The 13,064-nt window shown below is 36.8% G+C and overlaps 1 pseudogene; it reads left to right on the top strand.

Annotated features, from left to right (window-relative positions):
* Positions 1–358: 358 nt before the first annotated feature.
* LOC141429315 (pickpocket protein 28-like) lies at positions 359–11,249 on the top strand (annotated as a pseudogene).
* Positions 11,250–13,064: the final 1,815 nt, after the last annotated feature.

Genomic DNA, 13,064 nt, shown 5'->3' with positions numbered 1-13,064 from the left:
CGTCACCGTTCTTGGACAGCGCCCTCTATTCTTGTTCAAACTTAAAATATTATCCCACGGGAACGCATTACCGGGATATCAAGTATCCCATGTCTCAATGCAGATCTTTGTTTATCTGTACGCCAAGTTTCATGTAAATCCGTTGAGCCGTTATTGCGTGATTGAGTAACAAACATTCAAACCTCCAAACATCTACACAAACTTTCACACTTATATAGGTAGTAAAATTAGTAGGATATAACGTTCGTCAACAGTGGACAATAGTCTTGCGGCTGATGATAATGTCTCCTATAACTTCAATGTATGTTTTTACAGTTTCGACATGGGTGTGCCGGGTGACATTGGCATGGTCTGCAAGATGCAGAAGCAGCGGAGGAAGCGACAAAAGCTACTCCTCATCGACCTGTTCCTGGACTTTGCGAAGAATACCACGCTGCATGGGCTACGGTACATCACTGAGGTCGGACTCTCCGTTGTAGAAAAGTAAGCGGTAATCGGTAGTGTATATCTATTTGTATTATAGCTTTTATACAGGGTGATTTCGGAGTCGTGAAGCAAAGAATGAGCATCAAATTACTTTCATCAAATGATCACAATAGGATAGGACAAAAGGTTTTAGTTTGTTTTGCATCCAAAAAAAAAAACAAACTGGAATGAATGGAGACTCACGGTCACCTTAGTATTTCTATTTTCATGTTGTTTGACTGTGACATTATTAAGTACTCATCTCAAGTTTTCTAGCACATTGGTTGGACATGAAAAAGTAGGGTGACCATAATTTTTAGTTAAAAACTTTTTAACATTACAATAAATGAATACCCATAATACATCAGTGTTTAAATCAAAGCATAAACAGTTCACATCGCAATCATTTACTAAGTCAGAAAATAATAGTTGGAATCACGACCACGAAATCATCTTGTATAGGTGTTTTTGTTGTTTAGTGAGCATTAGTTACCTAAATTGAAAATACAAACTGAAATATTATAGATGCACAGAAAAACCAGACAAATAAGACCAGCACTGGGAATCGAACCCAGGTCCTCGGTATTCCGTACCGCATGCTATACCGCTACACCACTGCTGGTCAATGGTACAGACACGAATTTCCCCTATGCAACTCATATCTCAGCTTGTTTGTTTCTTATTTAGCCACTTAAGCAGCGACGCTAGCGACATCTATACCGTAGCCCTCATCGAGAAACTTTCGGCACTCCATTGGAACCAACCGCTCACCCGGACAAGAGATGTCGTTACTAAGCAATCAAATTAAGATTGGTTTTTTGGAATCTTTTTGTATTTTTAATTTCAATTCCAAATTTTAAATTTTAAATTGAAATAAAAAATACAAAAAGATTCCACAAAACCAATCTTAATTAGTTACCTACTAAATAATTTAATGTGTAACCAAAATCGACACCAGGTTTCTAAGTACTTACGACAATTTTAAATATTAGCTTAGTGTATTTCGAATCAGCGCATCGAGAGTTCCGTACGATTATGGGCAAAGGGAATACAATACACAACATAAAATTTCAGTTTTAGTACAAATTTTTCTTTAAGACTAACTCACACGCGACGCAAAAAGAGGGAGTATTTTGTCTGTGGCATCGTAGCTCTCAAAGGGATCAACTAATTACGATGCGGTTGTTTTTACGTGCAGGTGGTAGGACCTTGTGCAAGGTCCGCCCGGATTGCTACCACCATCTTGCTCGCTAATCCTGCCGTGAATCATTAGTGCTTGCACTGTTGTGTTTCGGCGTGGAGAGTAAGACAGCCGGTGAAATTACTGGCACTCAGGTATACCATCTTAAGCCTCTAGGTTGGCGACGCATCTGCAATACCCCTGGTGCTGCAGATGTTTATGGGCGGTGGTGATCTCTTACCATCAGGAGACCCACTTGCTGTTTGCCATCTAGTCGAATAAAAAAAAAACGTGAAAACGATTGTCATTTAAATCGGTTCAACTGCTTTTGAGATGATGAATTTTGAAATTTTAGTCGTTTTTTTTTACTTTTTTATTTATTTGTTAGGTACGTATTTTATTGGTTATGTTTTATTGTTTTTGATATAAAGACATTATAAAATATTAATGCCTTTTAATATAATTTTTTTATTTCAGAATATTTTGGGTCATCACATTCCTACTAAGCTTGGGTATATGTTTATTGTTCATCGAGCAAGTGTGGTACAAATGGCGGCACAGTCCCGTCATCGTGTCATTCAATGAAAGAATGATTCCTGTCGGTGAGGTACAGTAAATTGTTTCTTGAAAAAAAAAAATTGAACCGACTACAAGTCTACCAGTCTGAAGTCGGTGCCTCAGCGCGAGCCAGCAGGAGTGGACCTATTGGTAGTCGCCTACCTCACCTACGCTGAGGCTACCTGTGCTGAGGTGCTTCACCACCCATTCCATTTCACCATATTATGCATTACGAGGAGCATAAATATTGCTTAGCAACTGTTTTAAAGTAATTGAAATTCAACCCATAAAATACTTGTTATTGAGTAGTAAATCAGATCCTGATTTGGTGCTTATGGTAATTGAAAGCATTTCTAGACGAACGCAAAAAAAATTCAAATCGTTTCATAAATGTCGGAGTTCTGAGGTTACAAACATTAAAAAAAACAACCGAATAGATAATTTATTGAATCAGGCGTTACTTTGCGGAGGTCCATATCAATGAACTAAAATAATTTCCTTGCTCACCCGCGACCTTACGATAGCTAAGCTTATGCAAAATATGCGTGTTCATGCAGTTCCTCCACCTCCACACTGTAAGAACACACACAAATCACACAAACCCATCTATCACCACCACCACACTACACTGACGCGTTTCGAACTCAACCAGAGCTCATCTTCAGAGTGACACAACCGTACGGTGTACGGTGTACGGTGTGTGATTTGTGTGTGTTCTTACAGTGTGGAGGTGGAGGAACTGCATGAACACGCATATTTTGCATAAGCTAAGCAATCATAAGGTCACGGGTGAGCAAGGAAATTATTTTAGTTCATTTAACCGAATAGATAACCTCCTCCTTTTTTTTGAAGTCGGTTAAAAATAGAGTACTTATCTAGTAAAATAAATACGGGTGGAGACCATAAAAAGACTTAACATACTCTTCCAGGTACCCTTCCCGTCTGTCACCGTTTGTCCACAGTGGAAATGCAAACTAGACAAATACAAGTACGAAGAGCAATACATAAAGTTTTTTGCGACACCAGTAAACAGCGAGTAAGTTCTTCTCTAAGTTGTGTCTTAAGTTTTCTAAAATGGGTATCAATTGAAATTAAAATTTTCTATGTAAGTTTTTGAAGCAAATGCTAATTTCTTCTTTTGTTTATGAAACTTGCTAAACGTAAAGCCAACGCAAAATAACTTCTCCTTTCAGGAATGAAGAAGAGAAGCGGAAATTGGAGGATGTAAGGTTAATATGTGATGTGAAGAATAAGTATCTGTTGAACCGTAGCGTTTCCGATGAAAGTCAAGTAGAGAATATAAGAGCGGTAAGAAAGTAGGCTAAGGATTAGACCTTAGACTAAATTATAATACAACAAATTGTTAGTGCAGGCAGACAAAAAGTGAAATACCGATGTCTGAGTAGTTTTCATCAACATTAACTCAATTGATAGTGCTTCTCTACTGTGTAACTGCAGATTTTTTTGCCACGTATAGTTTCAAATTTGAAATAAACTAGCAGATAAGGATTTTCTAAGTTGCTGCAAAATGGGTGCATTTATAAGGCTAGAGCCACGTTTTGATTTGATTTTTTTAATTTCTTTAAAGAATGGTAATGACAAATAAAATATTTCATTACCATGTGTCGGCAATGAAAAATTGCTGCCAGAAACAAATACAATCAAGGTTTTTGTTACTTAAAAAGAAAACACTACTCTAAAACGCAATTAACTAAACAAAACTAAATCATTTAAAGTTAAATCAACCTTAATTTACTCCACTAAGCAAACGTATTATATTGTTTGGGAAAAAAATCATTACCATTTTTTATTATCATTACCATTTTCCTGGAGGTAAATGTAAATGATGGTAATGACAAGAATGGTAATGGTATTTTATTGGTTTTCATCGATTTACTTCTTTAGTAAACACAATACGTATACTATTACTCAAACGTAATGGTAATCATTTTAGTAGTGTAGTAGTGACACTTTCAACACTTATCACCATAAAGCGCAAATATGGTAATGAAACAAAATGCGTACCAAAGGTAAAATTCCGACAGTCAACATTATTCTTTCAAAAATCTGCCAGCGTCTGCTCTATTTGCTGTCTACTGGTCAACTAGGAGTCAAATTCCGACACGCGCGGAAGGGGCGAAGCATAACACTTCAAGTGTTCACGAGCTGTTTTTCTTAAATCAGATAGAACTTATGGTAATGAAATGTCACTTTTTTTGTAAAAAATAATCTGTGTTCAGTGTACGTTAACAACAAACGCTATATTTTTTTTAACTTTACATTTTTAATCCTTGATATGTACTTTAAACACACTAGAAGAACAGCACTCCGTGAAACATCAGGTTATTTTATTATTAAATTAAATTTACTAAAATCAATGAGATTTAGGCTATAAAAAAATATTATTACTTACTAATTATCATATTAATTAAAAAGATTTAGGTGGCAAATTATACTTTGATAATCAACCAAAACGTAAAATAATATTCGGTTGTTGTAGAGTACGTAGTTTTGTTTTAATTTAGATGGACATGCGATTTGCACGAAATGAGAGAATTACCCATGTAATAATGTAACATTCGAGGAAACTGAATCTTGTACTAGGGTTATTACTCGTACATGAGTGTACTGACTGCAATAGATATAAAAGAATACTTATACCTTGTTGACTAAGAACCATAAATGTGTTACAGATATCACCACAACTCGAAGACATATTTGTTAAATGCAGTTGGAGAAGCGAATGGAAAAAATGTAGCAATTTGTTTGCAGAAGTGCTTACACGTGAAGGCGTATGTTTCAATTTTAATGCATTATCGTATGAAGACATGTTTAGAAATGAGAGGTTTGTAAGATATATACCGTTACGAGATATATGGATTTGGGGTAAATGCATTTGGATTAAAAACATTATATTATTCATGAAAATGGGGTATGAGCATATTAAGGAAACTAAGTAAGGAAACGGAAAAAAGTCTCACGGATAATTGCAACAAATTCGATTTAAGAGGAAAATATGAATTCAACACTAAGGGGCTGTTTCACCATCCATTGATTAGTGTTAACTGACGGTTAAATGTGATGCCGTCTCTATTTGTTTTGTTCGAATAGACGGAGACGGCATCACATCTAACCGTCAGTTAACACTAATCAATGGATGGTGAAAGAGCCCTAAGTGTAGGTACAATAATAAAGGAAATAAAACATAAGCAAAACATAAACGGGCGACACTAGCAAGATGCCGATTTACTTGTTTTTGTATGTATTTCTTAAAAAAGCAACTGACGGAATGACAAATGAAATATTTAGGACCAGTGGAAATAAACTGTAATCCAACTGCAACGTAACCGCAATTGCCTTTAACAATTCAATCACAGCCAGCGTGCAGCTGTGAAGACTGCAATGGAACTGCAACAAAAAAAATATGGGCAGTCGGTAGTTGGCAGTTACGTAGCAGATGAAATGCAGTCCAGTACAGACGTACTGGCCCACAATATGACAGTCAGACAAAGGTTTACTGTAACAAGGTTTTACGTAAACCAAGGAATCGGATGGATTGGTTGTGTACCTAGTCATCCAGAAAGTCAATAGGGTGTATATTGTGAAAAAGTAGGAAATTATAATGCAGCACAGCAAGAGCTTAATATAAGCGGAAGATTATATAAGTAATTACGTGCTTAGAGCCATTCTCTGATTTTAGTTTGCAAAAGGAATATCAGTATCTCACTACAAACAAAACGACGACCAATTGGGACTTCAATGCCGGATACAGTTCGCAAAAGAAGCCTGTGTATCCTTTTCGTGGCCAGGTAAGACGATTCTTATATCAGTGCTGGCTTACCGTATACAATAGAGTACTTCCCATTGCTACCACTGACACGTAGTGATTCCCTTTGACAGTTCATCATTATCAACCGTCCTGTTGTTTAATACTCATTTATACTTAACCTAAAATAAAGACACGCATTTATTACTTCGCTTAGAACTTAAAAGGTATATAGGCAACGATAATCATGGTGACGACGATGATGATGATGATCTAGATTTATCTAAAGTACAATTCAATAGAATCTGTCAATTTTCTACATATTTAAGACACCTATCTGGCACAATTTGATTATATATGTCCTCTGTTGTTGCAATTATGATCTAAAAGGAATCAAAAAAGAATAATAGTCACTCACCAAAGCCTTAGGCAGCCCCGCATGGTTATATTAGTGGCTGGAAAGTGTCTACAGGATTGTCAGATTCTATTGAATTGGGGTTTATATAAGAATGTTTATTCGTTATCCATAGTACAAGCTTTGCTTATAGTTTGGGACTCTAGGTCAATTGGTGTCAAGTGTCCCATGATATTTATTTATTTATCTTATTTAAGATACGGGTTAGATTAGCTCTGAAGTTACTAACACGAGATTAGGTCTTTAGCTTTACACGTTTACTCATTTAGTGAGAAAGAATTATGGTTCATCTATCTCATGCAAGCGTACGAGTATATTAACGCTATTTTTTTTAATTATTGATTTAATGTCACTTATGGTTAATCTTTGGTGTAAAATAATCTAATACTACTGCTACTACTGCCAGTCATACTTCCATTTCTTTATATTTAAGGAAAATGGAGCGTTTCCTGATTTAGACTTCATATTAAAAGACAATCCTGGAAACAATGACAAGAAATGTAACAGTTTCTTTGGTGGATATAAGGTAAAAAATATACTAAACTATACTCATTTACCAAAAACCGAAGTCGTTGGACCCCAGATATAGATTACACTATATTACGCAAATGCATCTACTTCGCGGGTCCGAACCCCTACCAAACGCCGGTGTTGGCCCCATACAAAGACTGACCGCTACTGACTAATCATGACTAGTGACTGACTCGAACCCCACGGCGCGGGCGGGCGGCGCATTTGAATCTATTTTGCGCGGAAATTGGGGAATTCATATCGCTGATTCGCTCTTGAGACGTCACAGAGATATGAAAAAGTGACATCTTTGGTTTTCAACTTTTCATACAGACAGATTGAGGTGTTTGCGTTATCTAGTGTAATCTATATCTGTGGTTGGACCAGTGAACAGAAAATAATGTACGATTTTTCAAAAATGATAAGGTTTTCGGGTAGCTGGACTGGAGTTTCTAACTGTCCGATAATTTTTACCCGACTGCCCGAAGGATGGGTTTAGGTTTACCTGAAAATTTCATATATTTGACGATAAATTTAAACGTATGTTATGGTATACATTAAATTCAACAATAACAAATGTGGTTTTATTCATTGCGATTACGCGTAAAATCACGTATTTTAGAGCACTCGGTATTTGGATTCTTAACGTTCTTAAGGTAGGTAGAGACAGTTTGTTGCATCAAAATATACACTAAAGGCTGTTGTTGGTTCAACTTTGTCAAATTTATAGTAAAACAGTACAAATGTAGGTATATCATCATGGAGTGTACTTGCTCGTACGATGTAATTTAATCAATTATAACATTTTTGTCAGAGTGCAACCTGTCCTCACACATAACTCTTCTTATTACTTCTTCCTCAAGATATATGTGCAACATCCTGCAGACATGCCGCAGTCTTCTTTATACTACTATGCAGCGATCCCTGGCCAACTCACATCGCTTGCCCTCAAGTTCAGTTTACTAAACACTTCAGAGAGCTTGGTGAACTACAGAGCAGAACAGTAAGTTTTACAAAATGTATCATGCCATGTCTGGTTTTAGAATGAGACAGGCTCATAGTGATGGGTTCGGAAAGTGTCTCAAAAGTGTCGGAAAGGCAACCAAAGGACGTAATGTGACAATGGGCATCGATCCCTATTCTATCCATCCATCCATCCCAGCCTATATACGTCCCACTGCTGGGTACAGGCCTCCTCTCAGAACAAGAGGGCTTGGGCCATAGTTCCCACGCGGGCCCAGTGCGGATTGGGAACTTCACACGCACCATTGAATTGCTTCGCAGGTTTGTGCTGGTTTCCTCACGATGTTTTCCTTCACCGCAAAGCTCGTGGTAAATTTCAAATGTCATTCCCTATTGCCAACTTCTAATCCGGACTCCAGCTTTGAGGGCTGGAAGGCAATGATAAACCACTACACTGCATGTGTGCTACAAAACCTTAAATGACGATCATAATCGCTCTGCCAGTAATGTGGCGACTTCAAAGAAGAAAAGAAGAATAATATAAAAAATATTAACAGCAGCGATCGAGTAATCACTGTCACACGAGATCTAAAACTCTTTGCTTCACAGTTTTCTGGAATGACATCAACCTAAAATCTAGGTTCATCTCATCGAACGCATTTAACGATTTCCTCTATTACGTCAAAATTGTCCATAACCGCTTGATATTTAAATAAAAGTATTTCTTCTTGCTTGTTCTTTACAGACGTCAATGTTACTTCACTTCGGATCGCCAGCTTGATTATTTCAATATATACACCCAGCAACTGCCGTCTCGAATGCCTCTCTAAATATACTTACAAGAGCTGCGGCTGTGTGTGGTTCCATATGCCACGTGAGTTATAGTAAATAGCCAAGACCATAAATATAGATTGGTGTTTTGGAGCCTATTTATATTTTTTATTTCAACTCCTAATTTATTACTTTACTTATTGAAAGTCTCTTAAAGTCTCCAATAAATCAATCATAATTTGATTGCTTAACAGCGACATCTCTTGTCCAGGTGAGCGGTTAGTTCCGAAGGAAATGTTGTGACGTACTATCTCGATGAGAGCTAGAAACAACAGATGTCGCTAGTGTCGCTGCTTAAGTGGCTAGTAAAGGAAAAAGTAGGCTGAAATGTGTGGTGCATGGCAGAAATTTGTGTCCAGACCCCTGTCCAGTGGCGCTGTAGGGGTTATAGCACGCAGCACGGAATGCTGAGGACCTGGGTTCGATTCCCAGTGCCGGTCTCTTTTTCTGGTTTTTTCTCTGTGCATCCATGTTTCAGTTTGTATTTTCGTTCAAAAATATAGAATCACTTTTTATTTAAAAACAAACAGCCGTGTTAGCCTGGTGGTGTGACACATTGCCTCTTAAGGTCTTGGATTCGAGCCCATACTCAAATCCTCTGAAGTTTTCGGTATTTACGTACAAAATACATCATTTACCATGAGCTTTCAGGTAAAGTAAAATACCGTGAAGAAACCTGCACAAAATACCGAAGAAATTCAATGGTATGTGTGAAGTTCCAGGACCCAGTCCTCTTTTCTCAGTGGCCTGCCCTACAGTAGGGCATGTACAGGCTGAGATTAGGCGATTTTAAAACATTTTATTTTTATTTTACAGATACGAATAGTTCTGAGCTATGCACTTTGAAAAACCGGAGATGCGCTACGAAAGCCAAGAGTAAGATTATTCACCAAAATTTATATTTATTCTATTACGAAGCTAGCAAATTAAAAAGTCTGTCAATATTTTTTTTTGCTGATTGTATTTTTTCTTGTCTCTATTTGGATTGTCTTATTTGTCTTCAAACTTACGTACGTTTAGCAAATTTCAAGAAAATCCAACCCAAATAGGTAAAAGTTAAATAAAAGAATTTGAAAATAAAAATACTTACCACGTATTAACAACCAGTAAAACAATTGCGTAATGCTATTGAAAACACACAAATTATAATAAATTGCTTATTATACTTAATAAAGGTATTTCTTTTCTTATTCATATTTTCAAATATATATTTTTTATATTTTAGACGAGTTGGCAGCCAAAAACTTAAAGTATGACATGGGCGAGACTTGCAACTGTCTTCCCTCTTGCGCAAATATACAGTATGACGCAGAAATTCTGAAAACAACGTTTGACTTCAAAAATAACTATGAAGAAAATATGAGGATCAATACGAAGAATAAAATCAAATATGATTTGGGTTTTTTCCAATCTTAGTGCACAGGAATGGTACTCTTACGTTGCAAGGTTATGATGTTAAGAAAACACTAGTAGTACAAGTACCTTAATTAGTGATAAGAAAGAAAGAAAGATTTATTTTGGCTCCATATGTACCACCTAAAACTAAGACTAAAACTAGCACTAAAACTATGTTACTTGGTGACACGACAGGATACCAAAAAGGGTCTCCACTCAGCATGTGTTGCCGCACATTATGTGCAGGCCCTATACCACGAAGTGCAAAACTCGAACTTCGTATGTTGCCGTCCCGCTCCGCTTATGTCATTTAATACGCGAGTGAAAGGGACGGTGCGATACGAACTGCGTCGATTAAGTTTCTCCAGTAAGCGGTTTTAAGAGCATAAGTGCTCAACAAGATTTGAATGTGTACTTTGAACAAATTTCACTACTAGTAAAGTGACTGCAAATGGTAGTCTTTCTTTATTAGAAATCCGACTTTACCTTAGGTAGTTCGTATTTTTTATTTCAGGTTAAATTTCTCGAAGGTGGAATTGTATTTCAAGGAGCCTCGCTTTGTGTCGATGCGTCGCTCGGAGCTGTTCGGGCTGACGGACTTCCTGGCCAACTGCGGCGGACTGCTCGGGCTCTTCCTCGGCTTCTCCTTCCTCAGCCTCATCGAGATCTTCTACTTCTGCACGCTCAGGTAACTTAAGAGCTTCGTCATGCTTATTAAATTCCATCTTGGTCATCGTCAGCTGAAAAACATCCTCTGTTTGGCATAGGGCTCCCACAGGCACATGTTCATTTACTACGACGTTACAAGTTATACTGCAATATTCCACAAATACAAAATAAAATTTGTGCATTTTGGGCCATCTGAATATTAAGGTCCGGCTACACTCAATCATTCTTGCGCAAGTTCCAATTTGCACAAGCAAGCATGTGCGTTAAGACGGCAAAACGATATCCCACACAAATGGCTTATGGACGCCATACAGTTTTTATGCCAATTTCTGCTCAAGCCGTTTGCGCATGCAAGTCGGTGCATGTAACCGGACCTTTAAATTTACAATGTTCCTAAAAAAAATATTTCTTACAGATTATGGTGCACCCTGAAGAAGGATATCAAGATTGAAAAAAAAGAAGTTCACAGAATCTATGTACAAACATTAAATACTTAATTAACTATACCTGAATTAATTCATATTCAAAAAATATAATTTAACCTTTCTTTTGTGATAAAATGTCCGTTATTACTGGTAGTGTATACTAAAAAAGGTCGACTTTACTGTTTGTTGCTCGTGTCATGGACTACGGAAGCAATTCTAAATTGCACTAATAGAACGCTGCAATCCCTAATTAACACAGACCACTTTTAATGTAAATTTTCCATAGAACGAAATCCAAGTTGCGGAAATAACGGCTGAACGCATTTGGATGAAATTTGGCACATAAATAGTTGGTCTATTAACACCAAGGCTACATTTTCTATGGGATGGGATAAAATCTCGAAATAACAACCATTGGGCTTAGCATCATGAAATTTGATATGTGGGTAGCTGGACGTCTGGAATAACACATATGTAGGCTACTTTTTATCCTGATATTCCCACGGGATAGAGATAAAATCTTGAAATATCTACAGCTGGGTTTGAAGTTTTAAATTTTGGTCAGTTGTTCTTAACACAACCTCAATAAAGACCACGATATAAAAAATAAATTATAGTTTAAAAATACCAGAAAAACACGCTTTTATAAATGCACTTAAAAACAAAAAGAAAATATGGATCGTTCAAGTTGTCTCTATTTCTGGGCTGAATCCATTATGGAATGCCAGTGCCTATCTTCCGGCTTCATCATTAGACCTTGAAACCTGATCGAGTTTAAAGTCCATTACGTGGCCTGTTATAAGTGCAAACACGACTATGATACGATATTCCATCATGAAGTTCCAGTTCCAATAGAAACGCAAGCCTTTTACTGGGTGGAGGCTTTTAACATTAATTATGGCTTAGTCACAGAAAAAAACCGTTGTAACTTCGAAAATATTCACTGTTAGGGTTAGGTACACTATTTCTATTATCAGAACATGTCAAGAAGCGCTTAGTTGATTGCCTGGTAAAACAATTATAATTAATTTAATTGCAATTATCCAAACTAGTATTCGAAAAATCGCCAAGAGCGTGTCGGACACGCCCAAAATAGGGTTCCGTAGCCATTACGAAAAAAATAATTAATATTTTTCTAAGGATTTCGTTTTTATAATATGGAATCTTCCAAGTTTAGGTATATATTTTATATCTTAGGCTGCTATTTACTCTTAGACTACTAATAATTTTCAAGCAAAGCCATTATAGTTTTCCTTGTAAGTTTGATATACTTACTACCATCCTATTTTTTTTTCAAATTTTCCACCCACCAGTTTAGATTTTAAGATTTAGAGGGGGGGGGGGTTAATGAAAATTTACTCTTTCACGTTGAATATTTCGCAACCAAATCACTGAATCGAACAATCGTCTTAACGAACCCCTAATGGTTTTAAACCTAAACCTATCCAACGATACCCCATACTATAGGGATGGATTGAGAAAAATAGAATCACCCCCACTTTCCGTCTATGGGAGGTACCAAAAAAATGTATTTTTTAATTTTGTATTGTACTACTACTATGCTTTGCTTACAATGTTCTGGTGTACAATAAAGAGTCTTTGTATTGTATTGTACCATTTTGTCGTCATAGTTTACAAACGTTTGTATATCCGTGCAAATTACAGCTTTCTAGCACTGATAGTCCCTGAGCAAAGCCGCAGACGGACGGACAGACAGACGGACAGACATGGCGAACTAAAAGGTTCCGTTTTTTTGCATTTTGGCTCCGGAACCCTAAAAACATAAGTCCTGACAGCGGTCCCTCTGGGCAATAAATTTGTCGTGATAAAAACCAATATCATACGTTCCTTTATTAATTATCACCTGAAGCTTTTGACACCAATTAA

This window comes from Choristoneura fumiferana, chromosome Z, assembly GCF_025370935.1.
Source record: "Choristoneura fumiferana chromosome Z, NRCan_CFum_1, whole genome shotgun sequence".
In the NCBI taxonomy this organism is placed as follows: domain Eukaryota; kingdom Metazoa; phylum Arthropoda; class Insecta; order Lepidoptera; family Tortricidae; genus Choristoneura; species Choristoneura fumiferana.
This window is presented reverse-complemented; position numbering and strand designations above follow the sequence as displayed.